Source organism: Lissotriton helveticus, chromosome 2_1 (assembly GCF_964261635.1).
Source record: "Lissotriton helveticus chromosome 2_1, aLisHel1.1, whole genome shotgun sequence".
In the NCBI taxonomy this organism is placed as follows: domain Eukaryota; kingdom Metazoa; phylum Chordata; class Amphibia; order Caudata; family Salamandridae; genus Lissotriton; species Lissotriton helveticus.
In genome coordinates this window covers 1,003,146,995-1,003,161,381 of record NC_136059.1, presented here as the reverse complement: position 1 = coordinate 1,003,161,381, position 14,387 = coordinate 1,003,146,995, and the positions used below count along the sequence as shown (strand labels likewise).

At 45.0% G+C, this 14,387-nt stretch overlaps 1 protein-coding gene across 5 annotated transcripts in view; it reads right to left on the bottom strand.

The window, feature by feature from the left end:
- The window catches only part of LOC144818399 (cytochrome P450 1A4-like), a 167,093-nt gene extending 152,972 nt beyond the window's left edge, over positions 1-14,121 (bottom strand). Inside the window, exon 1 of one of the 5 annotated variants that reach the window (XM_078675768.1) lies at positions 14,031-14,121. The gene's annotated coding sequence lies outside the window, so the exon portion shown is untranslated. Of the gene's footprint in view, positions 1-11,508; positions 11,615-13,971 lie in introns of those variants that run through there. The other 4 variants (XM_078675771.1, XM_078675770.1, XM_078675772.1 and 1 more) reach the window with 4 other exon arrangements.
- Between the last annotated feature and the right edge of the window lie 266 nt (positions 14,122-14,387).

Here is a 14,387-nt window from a genome sequence, read left to right as displayed (position 1 = left end):
TCTCAATTGACTTCCATAACATATTATGATGTTCATTAAGTTATCAGGTTCAGCTGATAGCACAGCATGTGATGCACAACCTTCGAGGTGTGCTGTTTCCTTGCCAGAGTCTCAAATGTACTCATGCTTTGTCTAACTTTAGTTGTCAGTTATGTACACATTTACTGACAATATATACTTCTTGTCCAACAGATAACATGACTAGTGAGGAGGAACGGGCATTCAGAATAAGGAAGACACAGTACTCTCACATCTGTGAGGTAGTAAAGGGGTTCCGTTGGATGTCACATCTGTATGAAAAACAAAAAGCAGCAAATACATGGGTCACAAATGTCCAGCCAAAAAGAAACAAAATGGACATTGAAAGACGCCCTCCAAGGACAAAGGCAATGGAGAGAGAGATGCAGAATACAGCACACAGAGAGAAGAATAAAGGAGGAGAAATAAAAATACTTCTGCGCTGTGTTGAGTTGAGATTTATCAAGCCACGCAGGCCCATGCAATATTCCCAATGAAGAATGTGTTCTAGAGTATGTCCCAGTCTGACCGTAAATCTTTTCGTTGTTGGAGGATTATTCCCATTATGTTCAGGTGTACTGAATCATTTATGGCTTAAAGGCTTAGGGCCGACTTAGAATGTTGTGTAGTGTGGTGCTCTGTTACTGCAATCATCTCCTCTCTAGATCAGGGAGAGGTAGGGTCAATCACATGGAACTTGGCCCTGGAGTTTCTCTTTATTTTCCTTCAGTACATTGAACACCGCTCTGCAGAGAAGCTGCAGACATCCACATGGACCCTAGTGTTGGGTTGCCATATTGGACTGTGAAGTATGTGAAGAACTGGTTCTGTATAGTAACTGATGGGGGCTATGGGTTATAATATTTTACTGAGGTAGTTCAACAGCACTCTGTCCTCCAGCATAGAGGGACATAGTAAGCGGTCTGTAAGGCCTCGTGGGTGAGATAAAAGTCACCTTAGCTAGGGCTCCAAAGCGGGTGTGTTATGGTATTAAGACTTTAGCATCTTTTCAAGGAAAGAAGTGGACAGATTTCTACTGGGATAGTGCTTTTGCTCTCTTTACTGAACATGAGCTGCTGTTGTACCCATCTTTGCTTGTCACTGAACACAACAGTCGCATTGATTTTTTTACGTTTACCCAAGTGCACTGTTCAGGCAATATCTTTAGCACAAAAACATGTTTTTATAAAGGGCAATTTGTGTGGATGTGTGTTTGCTTGATTGTCTGAAGCATTTTAAACTTTTATTTTTATCAATGTATTTGTTTCCATGGTGCTGTTTGTACATTCTTGCTGTTGCTTTACTGTTGGTGTGTGTTCATGGGAATAGGGCTATGCACCTTTTGAGTATATATTTGTGCAATACTTGCCTTGCAATACAACACATTTTAAAGGAGCTTTAATACATGCAGCCATTGTCTTAGTTCTTCATGCCCTCTTCCGTTCCAAGATATGTGTTGCTCACATTCTTATAAAGCCAGGGTCCATCTGCCAGACCCCATTCGGGATTGCCACAGGGCAGACAAGAGTTGCTGGGCCCTCTCCCGTTTTAATTGAGGTCATTTGCCAGTGGTGTCTTAGAAGCTGTCCTATTATGACTATGCAGACGCTACCATTTACTCCCCTTCCACACTGTCATGGTAGTAGGGAACAGTCTAAGGCTAGTCAGGGAGTTACTATAGCTGCAAGAACTCAGAACTCAGCAATCAACCAGCAGATACCATAAGATCTTGCCCAACTCAGTGCTTTCCCTGTAAAATAAGAAGTTGTTTAATAACACACCAAAACATAATGCTGCACATAGTAATGTAGTTCAGGCACAAGGTTAATCCACTCACTATGGGCTATAACTAATGGGTTGGTGCTTGCACCCACCTAGATTTCTGATCAGGAGTGGTGATCATCACCCTACTTTAGGGATATCCCACTATGGCTGTTGCTCTCACCCATTTATGCATAACATCTGTTGAAGGAGAACATCAGAAGAGAATTGAGTCAGGTCCAGTACTCAATTATGGCTGTAAAATCACTAGCTAACTGAAAGGAAACCATTGGACTGTCCATTCATGTGTCTTGCTAACGGTTTGGGTGGTCCACTGGCTGGGTTGAAATATGCATTTGTAGGGCATGATGGGGGCAAAATGTAGCTTCTGGGAACAGAATACCATCCATCAGGGTGGCAAAGGACTGAATGTCTGTCAGGTGGAATGTCAGTTTGCCGGACAGGGTACTCAGTTGAAAGCTATGTCCACCAAACTCTAAATTAAACCATTTGCCTGTCAGTCATTCAGGCACTGCTATGTGTTACCTGTGTAGGTAAAGGGCTATTCAGCATGCCTCAGATGTCCATGCTCCCCCTGGCACATGGCTGAGTTCTCTGGTAGTGGGAGAAGGGTTGCGGAAGTGACTCTGATTCTAGAGTCATGCCAGGGTTGCATTGCAGAAGGCTGGGAACATCAGTCTGTGTGTGTGCTTCACAACCACACAAGAAAGTGCTCTGGCAGGGTCAATAGTCATGGAGGCACCTCTGCCTCTTTGGTTACATCCGAGATGCAGCATGCAGGCCTTGATCTGTAGTCATCTTCTCATGGGAAAGTTGTGGCCTACAGCTAATTGGGGAAGTTTTCAGCTGGAGAAGTAAGAGTGTCAAGTCACAATGCTTGGTGGCAGCAGGTCCATCAAGTCACAATGGAGATGCTGGAAACCTTTCTGATGTTGATGATGTATGTTTCTTCACATAGTTTAACAAATGAGCCATGGAAGACTGGAGGGACTCTCTCTCATCTCAGATCAGCAACAGGCACACTCTCACACAGAAGTTAGCTTCTACTGGGAGTTTATCTCTCTGGGACCATAGCTTAGCTTCTCCTGGACAGTCCCTCCTCCTACATAGACAGCCAAGCTCCTACCCACACTGAGCAGGCAGACATGATTCTAGGCGCTAGGCAGATCCACAGCTTCTCAGCAAATTGTTTAGATTTCAAGTGATGACCCTTGCCTCTAGAAGACAAACTGTCAGAGAGACAACATCCCTGGCTGCACAGCAGATGTTTGAGTACTTTGCAGAGCACTCCCATCCTTGTTCAAGAAAAAAGTGGAACAGGAACTATGTGGGGGGATGTGGGTCCCACTCTTATACTGAATTTCCAGACATGAGATGTGGATACACTGTGTCAGGGTCTGGAAAGGTTTGGAGTGGTTCCCTTCAAATATAATTTTCTGAATATAGTAGAACCACAAGACACAATTGTTGGATGGAATGCAGAACAAATTAAGCCATACACCCCCAGTCAAGAGATCTGGGTTAAATCCAGGGAGAAACTGGCTTGGCAGTTCGGGCTGGACTGTTCCCACAAAGAACAGGGTCAAGACTGACTTGAATATGGCTGGTTCAAAACTGGGGTGGTGTGGTGAGCAAAAGAATGGTGGATTTAACCCAGATCTTTGTGACTCGGGATGAATGTTTGCATTGTCCAGCATTCCGTCCATCAACTGTTTCTTTTGCATATGTCTCCCTACATGGAAAGGGTATGGCCAGACGTGGGTCCCGTGCTCACTACACCACTGGATTCAAGTTAGCCTGGCTGATGAAGGGTGATGCCCTGAAACCGATCCCAGATGCTTGTTTCTGGTCCAGGTAGGACCTGGCTTTGCAGTTCAGGCTGGACTATTCCCAAAAGAAACAGGGTCAAGACTGATTTCTGTATGACAGGGTCCAAACTGGGGTGGTGTGGAAAGCAAAAGAATGATGGATTTAACCCAGATCCTTGTTACTGGGGGAGAATGTTTTCATTTTCCACCAAATGTTTCCCTCCGTGGGAAGTGTATGCCCAGACGTGGGTCCCGTGCTCACTACACCACTGGATTCAAGTTAGCCTGGCTGATGAAGGGTGATACCCTTAAACCGGTCCCAGAATGCTTGTTTCAGGTCCAGGGTGGAAGGGTGGACCTGGCTTGGCAGTTTGTGCTGTACTGTTCCCACAGGGAACAAGGTCAAGACTGATTTGCATATGGCTGGGTCCAAACTAGGGTGGTGTAGTGAGCAAAAGAATGATGGATTTAACACAGATCCTTGTGCCTGGGGGTGAATGTTTGCATTGTCCAGCATTCCATCTATCAACTGTTTCCTTTGCATATATAGTACAACCACAGTAGACAGTGATGATGTCAGCTGCAAGTAGACATATCCAAAACAAGGACAAAAGGCAGCCTGCAAAGTCTACATCTGGTTGTCATCAGCCTTCCTGGAGTGGTAATCAGGGACTGATAAAAGAATAGATTCTGCCTTGCATCTTCCTCATCTTTAACAACAGAATCTGCTGACTCACCTTCTCTCCCCTATCACCGACCAAAGGGCAGTACTCGTGGAGAACTAGTTAACAGCTGCTTGCTACAAGGATTTTATGGAATTTCCAAAGGTAGCCTTGATTCCATCCTTCCTGACTTCAGTATCTGAGTCTTCACCCTCCAGTTACAGAAATTCAGGCAAATCACTTCCACTTCCTGAAGAAGCTGTATCCACCCACTATCTTGTGACATGTTGAAATTAGTGGCCTTACAAAATGGATCACACTGGTCACAGCAATCATATTAACACTAATCATAGGGTCTATCTGTGACACAGGTACCAAACATGCACTGTGCACACACACATTAGACACAAAGACTGCATGTCAGTGCAAGAGTTGGGTTGTCACATCCCAGTGGATTTTACTTTTTAGTTGAGTGAGTTGAGTGATCCAGGAAAAAAGGCTTTGACCAGAATCATCACGCTTCAAAAATCAATATACATGCACCACTGATGTATGTTACAAATCCAAAATATGGAAATTAGTTCCATGTCAAATAATATTGAAGTAATATTAATAAATAATCAGAGTATATACTTTGTGTGCCCCATTAGGTCATAGACAGGTTGTCCTTACCATGGACATGCCTAGGTCTTCACGAATATGCTAGATTAACATGCTTGCTGGACCAAGCAAAAAGTTAAGGTACAAGAGTTGCATACCGTTGGACACTTAGGGCATGACTACACACCCATATACCGTGCAGAGGAAATTCCTGCCCCAGTAGTATCTGATAGTTGCACATTTTATCTTATATTTTCCTGCCTTCCTTGCACTTGCTTTGCAGAACAGGTTGTGTTTTATGAAAGAAGACCATTTTGTCTTTGTTCTCAACCATGCCTTTCTTGCGAATCTATCAGCTTGTATGCTGTTTTCTGAAATCAGTTTGTAAGTCTGATAGTTGATTATTAACAATTTTCTGACACTTTCAAAAAACTTCTGATGAGAACATTGTATATTTTTTAGCTATTAGCCACCCACAGATAGTTTTTGTTTATTTTTCTTAAATACATTTCCTGATATTGTGCTTGAGATCGGGTCGTAGTCTGTATTGTCCATATTTATCATGTTTATTTCATATTTTTTTATTTTTGCCAGCCTCTTCCACTCTTTTAGGGCGCTCATGGACAATAGTGGATTATCACATGGTAAAGCTTTTCTTTTTAGACTGTCTTGACATTTCCTGCCATTTTGATTTGGCTTGCTATACCTCTGCTATTATTTTTAGATAATTGAATTGATTTTGGCCAGGCTCCCTTTTGCTCTCAATTGAGTACTCAGGGCCCTGGAAGGGTGTTCAACGTTTATTATCTCTTTTTCCTTCACTTAGACCTCTGTCGGTGTTTATATGGCAGTATTATCACAGACTCATTGTTTCAACTGTCAGTACCGCAGCTGGTTTGATATTGAAAAACATTTTTTAATATTTTATTTAGCTACTCATTGATTTGTGTGTAACTAGTGCCATTCTAACAATTAGTTTATATGAGTATTTTCTTATATGTCATGATGTCTAGTGGTTTCCTTTTGATGTTTTATTGCCTGCCTAGGAAGTGAACTTGATGAGAGAGAAAACACAAGCCAGTGCAGAGAAGAAGTCTTTCGCTAATGCTGAAAATAGCACTGGTAGCAAACTCTCTTCCTTTTTCTGCTAAAGTGTGCATTGCAATGTACTTGTGGCAAGCCTCTTTTAGGCGGGAAGACAGTGGGATCAACACTGGGTCAACGACGGTACAACCATAACCAAAAGAAAAACATATGTCTCTTAGTGCTAGAGTAGCTGAGTAATGACAAAGCCCAGTAAGTATGAAATGGAAATGTCACAGCAAAACAAATCTTCCCAGCAACTATACAGGAATACACTTCTGTAACACCTGATCTTCCTGAGGTTGTAAGAATGCAGGACGTTGGGCTTGCAGCATAGCAGGATACTGTGCCTAACCGTACATTGGATGCATTGTCTTCATCATCTCCTCCTCCCAAGAAACAAAAGGCAACTGTACCATCTTCCCCAGGCCCCCATTCAGGTGAAAGAACAGGGAGAGGATTGCCAAGCCCTACCATGGAAGACAAGGCAAAAGGAAGTTTCCAGAAACCAAAGCTGGCATTGACGAACCTGATCTAGCCTTTGGTCATGGCAAGAGTGGCACCATTAAACTACAAGTTATTCAGTATAATTTTGTACCACTACCACCTGCTTCCATCTTTTAAAAATCCCCAAACCAAGCTCCAACAACATTTACTGTTGTCTCAGCACACCCAAAGCTGAGTAAAAGAAAATTGCACTAGTTCTACCACAAGTTTGTCTAGCTTTGGATTTATATGGGAGTTCTCCTCCCCAGTTTAGGAATTCTTTATGCTTAGGCTGAATGAAGAATACTTTGCAGACTGCAGGGTTTGATGCAAACCAGGTAGGTCGCTCCCCCTCCGCACAGCACTGCCTGTGTGTCCCTGCCCCAGCTGTTGCTGCTGAGGATGCTCAAGGCCCTCCACCACCCGCAGGCTACCACATGCGCCTCATCCCTGGTGGCCAGTGGTAGGCCGTAGGTAGGTTCGTTCATCCTCCGCTTTATTGCTTTTGTCCTATTGCCTGTATTTTCATTGTTGTGTCTGTGACTGCTGTTGTCTGTCTTCCCCCGCTGCCTGTACGTGGTTCGTGCCCCTTTTTCTTCCCTTGCTGTCCCTGTGATCTCTCTGCCCGGTCTTTCCTTCTGTACCGCTCGCTGCCCCCATGTCCCTACCCGGTTTTCCCCTGTGCCTCTCCGCCCGTTCTGCCTTCTGTTCTTAGCTGCCCCTGTATTTCTGTATTCTGGCTCCGTGCCACTCATTTTCCTGGTATTTCTGTGCCCTTTTGCCTTCTGTGCCACTCGTTTTTCCCTCATTTTTGTGCCTCTTTTGCCTTCTGTTCCACTCGTGTTGTGTGCCCTTGTGCCCTCTATACCACTCGCTTTTGTGTCCTTCTGCCCTCTGTGCCACTAGCTTTTCCCTCGTTTTTGTGTCCTTCTGCCTTCTGTTCCACTCGTTTCTTGTGCCCTTCTGCCCTCCGTTCCACAATTTTTTTTTGCCCTTCTGCCCTCAGTCCCACTCGTTTTTTCCTTGTTTTTGTGCCCCTTTTGCCTTCTGTTCCACTCCTTTTTTGCGCCCTCTGCCCCACTCGTTTTTTTGTGCCCTTCTGCCCTCTGTGCCACTCGTTTTTCCCTTGTTTTTGTGCCCTTCTGCCACCAGTTCCACTTGTTTTATGTGCCCTTCTGCCCTCTGTTCCATTCGTTTTTTTTGTACCCTGCTGCCCTCTGTGCCACTCGTTTTTCCCTTGTTTCTGTGCCCCTTTTGCCTCACTGCTGCGTCCCCTGCGGCCCGCCCCCGTGACTGCCCATTCGCTGCCCCCGCCTCCCACCTCCCAGCTGCTCCTTCCCTCCCACCTCCCCAAATAGGCCGGCCGCTGTGCTGTGAGGCGAGCGGCCCTTGACCCTACCAGGTAGGTTGCTCCCCCTCCGCACAGCACCGCCTGTGTCTCCATGCCCCAGCTGCCACTGCTGAGGAAGTTCAAGGCCCTCCACCACCCACAGGTAACCACCTGCGCCTCATCCCTGGTGGCCACTGGTAGGCCGTAGGTAGGTTCGTTCATCCTCCGCTTTATTGATTTTATTGTATTGCCTGTATTTTCATTGTTGTGTCTGTGACTGCTGTTGTCTGTCTTCCGCCGCTGCCTGTACGTGGTCCGTGCCCCTTTTTCTTCCCTCTGTCTCCTTGCTGTCCCTGTGCTCTCTCTGCCCGGTCTTTCCTTTTGTACCCCTCGTTGCCCCCGTGTCCCTACCCAGTTTTCCCTTCTATTCCCCTCGCTGCCCCCGTGCATCTCTGCCCGTTCTGCCTTCTTAGCTGCCACTGTATTTCTGTATTGTGCCTCTGTGCCACTCGTTTTTCCGGTATTTCTGTGCCCTTTTTGCCTTCTGTGCCACTCGTTTTTCCCTAGTTTTTGTGCCTCTTTTGCCTTCTATTCCACTCGTTTTTTGTGCCCTTCTGCCCTCTATTCCACTCGTTTTTTGTGCCCTCCTGCCCTCTGTGCCACTCGTTTTTCCCTTGTTTTTTGTGCCCTTCTGCCTTCTGTTCCACTAGTTTCTTGTGCCCTTCTGCCCTCAGTTCCACTCGTTTTTTTGTGCCCTTCTGCCCTCTGTGCCACTAGTTTTTCCCTTGTTTTTGTGCCCCTTTTGCCTTCTGTTCCACTCGTTTTTTGTGCCCTCTGCCTTCAGTTCCACTCGTTTTTTGTGCCCTTCTGCCCTCTGTTCCACTTGTTTTTTGTGCCCTTCTGCCCTCTGTGCCACTCGTTTTTCCCTCGTTTCTGTGCCCCTTTTTCCTTCTGTTACCTTTGTTGTCCCTCGCCTCTGCGTCCCCTGTGGCCCCGCCCCCTGACTGCCCACTGCCCATTTGCTGCCCCACCTCCTGCCTCCCAGCTGCTCCTCCCTCCCACCTCCCCATATATGCTGGCCGGTGCGCAGCCGCGCCGCTGGTGCACCTAAAGCAAGCCCGTCTGTGCCGGTCCGCGCCTGAACCGTGCCCAGCGCCAGAACCCCTGGCCCCTCACACCCGCCACGACGACGGACGCCACTATGACGCCAGACCTCTGCATGCTCTCAACTCCGGACGGAGCCACACCTGCTTCAAGGCCGCCCCAAAACACACACATGGCCCCTTCACCTGCTGGAAATGCAGCTACACCAGCCTCAGAGCCGATGAACCACCTGCCAAGAAAGACCCCAACCACCTCTGATGCATACTACTGAACACCCGCTCCATACGCAAGCATGCCGTCGAGCTCTGGGACCTGCTTGACACAACATCCCAGGACATCGCCTTCCTGACAGAGACCTGGTTTAACGACTCCTGTACACCCGACATCGCCATAGCCACCCGCAGAGACCGCACTTACGGAGTCGGAGGAAGAATCGCAATCGTCCACAAGAACAGCATCAGGGTCTCGACTAGCACCGACGACGCGGTCAGCACCGCTGAACACATGCATTTCCAGATCCACATAAACCCTAACTCCACCCTTAGAGCCTCCCTTGTCTACCGACCCCCCGGACCCCGCCCCCCTGTTCAGCGACTCCATCGTCGACTTGATCAGCACGCACACCCTGACCTCCACCGACTACATCCTCCTCGGAGACCTGAACTTTCACCTTGAGAACAATGACAACAACTCCACAACGCTGATCGATAACCTCGCCAACCTCAGACTGAAGCAACTCGTCACAACGCCCACCCACTCCGCCGGCCTCACGCTCGACCCCGTCTGCTCCTCAAGCCTGCACTTCTCTGTCAGCTACACCACCAAACTCCTCTGGACCGACCACCGCTGCATCCACTTCGCCTTCCAGAAACTCACCACACACCACCGCACCCAACAGATCCCCGCCGCTGCTGGAGCAAAATCACCGAAGACCAACTACACGCAAACCTCGCTCTCAGCCCACCCACCGAACCCTCTAACACCGACGACGCTGCCCACAGCCTCAGACGCTGGATCGAGGACTGCGCCAACACCCTCACCCCAACCGCCAGCTACACCCAGCCGACCTCTCATTCGCCACCCTCCTGCGCATCCGAAGAACAACCACCTTCTCCAACCTTACCGCCAAGACATGGAACACCCTCCCACTGAGCCTACGACAGACCCAAGACCTGCTGACCTTCAGGAGGATACTCAAGACCTGGCTGTTCGATCAGTAGCGCCCCCTCGCCCCTTGAGACCCTCGCGGGTATGTAGTGTGCTTTACAAATGATTGATTGATTGATTGATTGATTGTGGGAGGCTAGGTGGACAGCTTAGTACTGGGGGTAACTAGTCCATATGAAAAACTAACATCCTATCTTATGGGACCAACAGCTCAAGGATTGGAGTCCCTTGGAGGTCATGATTTTGAACAAGACAATACTGATGGTAAGAAAAGCAGCCCTGCTGCTCTTAGTGTATTTAGCTGCAGCTACTATGTGCACAGGGAAGGAGGAATATTGTATTCAATACATTGGATCAAGTCACTTGAGATGGAATTGTTTTTCTTGGCAGCTTCAACACCAAAATAAAGTACAAGAACAGCTATATTCAGCAGGGATCCAACAAACCATCAAATCTTTACCCTGGTTCATCTATACAATGGGGATATGGCACAAATGTGGGCAATTGGCCTTCTCCCCTTTTCTTTGGTGGAAGAAAAGGGGTTTCTGAAATTTTGGGTGCCCCTTTGTTCAAAATTAAAGATTCAAAATCAGGCCTATTTTTTAACTATCACTGTGCCATAGCTGCACCATAAAGTGCTGCTATTGGTTGTGAAGGCAATTAACATCAGTTTTGCGCACTGCATCCTTCTCACTACAAACATGTTGACCGTTCACCAAGCTACAAATTACATGTGCATCACAACCCATTGGGTTCTCCTTCAAGGAAGGCAAGGGTAGACTTTCTCTTAAAGCCGCCTGTACTCATTCATTTAAAGGCATTCTCTAGCATGCAACAATTGCAATGTTCTCCTTGGAGCAAGTGCACATGCTTGCCAACAAACTAGAAGAATTTGATACCAAAGTCTATGAATGTCTTCAACATGGGGGTTTCAGGATCAAATTCATTGCTTCATTAACATTTTCAAAATCATGACTGATAAAGAATACTTTAGAGTGCTCGCTTATCCGTTTCACTACCTGAATGTGCAGGACTTCCTAAAACAAAAGAAAAAAGCCCACATAATACTGATCACCTATCACAAGACTTGCAAACATTTAGCCCTTTCATTAAAGCAAGGTAATGCTTGAGGATCTTCAGCATGCTAGTAATGTCCCTGTAAAAGACCTCATACAGGAGGTTCTGATTCATTGCAAATCCAACTTACATGTTTTACAACACCTGTTTGAACAATACAGGTCTGTCTATAAATGATGTGCTACAAAGGGGAGAAAATGCCACTACCAAAGCCATGTGAATGGATGTTGATGAATGAAGCCCGGAGAGTGCACAATCACAATGTATAAACCCTTTTAGATTTAGAAAGGGGATGTCAGCAAGGTAGATTGAATCAATCACGAGTCAAGCCAGTCCATTGTTGTACTTGCAGCAGGTCTATTAACATAAGGTTGAAGAAATATTAACTTACGTTAATGATAAAGCATCTGGTTTGGTCAACAGCTTAATCCTTTTTCTGGATACAAATACCAGGTTGTAGTGTTATTTTGGGTTCTTCTAAGAATACACCTATGCCACTATAAAGGATACAAGGTACAAATATGGGCTGTCTACTTTCATTTGTTTTTCAGCGTTGAATGTCTAAATGTATAAGAATTAGATTGTGAAGAAAGCAGTTGAACTTGCAGATGAAAGATTGTATCTTTGAGAGTAGATCATGGTGGTGGCTCTAGCAGCAGAGCCTTCCACTGGAAAAATAATCACCACTTCAAGTCGCATCTTCTGTGACAAAACCAACAACAGACATATCACTAGAGACATCATATATTGGGGTTTGGTTTTGAGCACTTCCAGTACTTAGGTCAAGCCAACACTTGCAGAGAACCCAGGAACAGCAAACGTCAGCTAACACAATAGATACATTTTTACAGGAGTACTTGGATGAGCAAACAAATTCCTAGTAGATTAAGACCATTTGATCGTATGGTGTGGGAACATTTGACAGCCGTCAGATCTCCGGAGGGTGTCAAATAATTTTTGGGTGGGCTCTGTAGCCAGCATATCCCTTGAGTCGGTTTTCAGTGCAGCTGGGGCAATTGCAATGGTCAGAAGGACCAATCAGTCTCCTAAAAATGTGGAGACATTCAGTGTAAACAAAATGAATAACCATTTCATTTCTAATGTTATCAGGCTCTACGAGATACAACAGTTGATTTGGAAGTTTCAGCATAGGAAGATAAATTCTTCACACTGGACTAAAACGTGGAACTTAAAAGTAACAGATTTATGCTACAGAACTCAACTTATGTGTATTATATTCATTGTTCCAAGAAATGTAAATGAACAGAAATGGACTAGTGTTCTCAATTTGCAAGGCACAGACAGATAATCAAGGACACAGTTATTCTATCCTGGTGAATGGTGACAAAGACAACCAATCCAACCTTAATATTAACCACTGACTTTGTATCTAACTCTGCAATGGGCAAATAGTTGTGAAATTGACTCAAGCATAGCTCAAACTTTAAGGTTGTAGTTCGATTACTGTTGCAATATGCTTTTTTGCTATTTACTAGTATTTAATCTATGGTGATTTTAAGTAGAAACGTACAGGTTTTGGATCAGTCGATTATGGGTCTTTCTGGGTAATGTAGCACTTTAGCACTCTAGCACTCCAATAAGCAAGATTTGCACATTTCTAAACAGTTTAGGATATCGCCAGATTACTGTTGCAACATGCTGGTATTCTATGTATAACAAACAGGTTTTTTTCGCAAAGTGATAGTTAAACTTCCTTTTGACAACTGTTTTAGCTATGCTTATTTTGCTCTGCTCAATAAAAAAATAAGAAAAAAAAGTCTGCAATGGGCTCTGCTATTTGCTAAAAGAAAAAGATGCCCTCAAGCCTCCTATGTCTAAAGTTTCCATTACCATGCTCTGCTGTCTTTGATAATTGAGAGAAGGCACTGCTTATGCGTTTGGCTTCCATGGAAACAGAAATGCATAGAGACCACAGAGGTTCGGAAACAGGTGATTTCCATTCATTACTGAACTCCAAATCATTACTGTGATGCATATGAGGGATGAGGACTGAGCTAAACATAATATTTGTTATGTTTGTGTGACCAGCTAGTTGTCTAGGAGTGGTACTAGATTGGCCCCTTAGTTACTTGCTTTATAGAGTGTTCCTCATTCTGAGACATTGTGAACCACTTTTAACTTGACGCTTAAATATTGCCCTTTTTTCTAATTGAATAGGTTTCTTTTCTGCTAGGACCATCCGTAGTGCTCCTGCTTTATGGTTCAGCCCTGCCACCAAGACAGACAATGCCAGAATGCAGTTGCACCATTTGAATACAGTATCAACGTTACCTATTCTAAATAGTTTGAACTGTGTGTACTCCTTATTTTACCTTTCAACCTAGGTAACTAACTTGACTGTCTGTTGGTCACTAAACATTCTATGAATTGTGAAAACGTAACGGCCACCTTTCCCAAGCCCATCAGAGTGACTGCTGGGTCTGTCTTTCTCGTTCAGTATTTCTCTAATTGTCTACAATCATCTAATGATTGAACCCTTAACTCTCTTTCCACAATTGTGAGGTCTATTGGGCTGTTATCTATATCCACCACCAATAGATCTCATGCTTGGCTGGATGTATGTGGCGTAAGCACTTTAAGCACCATCAAAAATCCCCCGCCAAGCCACGCATATTTGATTTGCGTGGCTTTTTAAATCACAAATAACATTTCGCGGCGTGGAAAGTGCCACATCCACGAGCAAAAATGTCATTAAATCTGCTCCTTAATCATCAGTAGGAATGCAAAATACAACATTACATCATTAGGAAAGCGAACAATGTAATCAACATTTTAAAAGCCTCACAAACTCACAGAAACAAACAAAGTTGCATGAATAAAAACACTGTCTTACACAGTAATGTTGCTAAATTCAAAAGTACAAAGAGAGTATAAGGGAGGAAATCCACTCACTAACAGTCAGTCCTAAGAGTCTGGTTCACTGCCTTTGAGTTTCTGTACAGTGTTTATCGATTGCAGCTCTTCGACTAGCTAATGATTAGGGAATTCCTGAACGTGTTCCCAGTTCCACCCTTCTCCATAAAACTAAGTGTTGTGCAGCACGTAAACAGACGCCTTTGCTCCTCAAGACGAAAGCAAGCTTTCATATTGAATAGGAAATGCAAAAAGAGCATATGCTAACTCTCTTTTACCAGTGTGAAAGAGAGGTTTTAATATATGCAAATATACACTACCGATAAAATTCACGCTTTGAAGAACTTAAATACGAAGAAAAAGAGAACTCGAAAAAGCTCCAAGAGAAGTGACAAT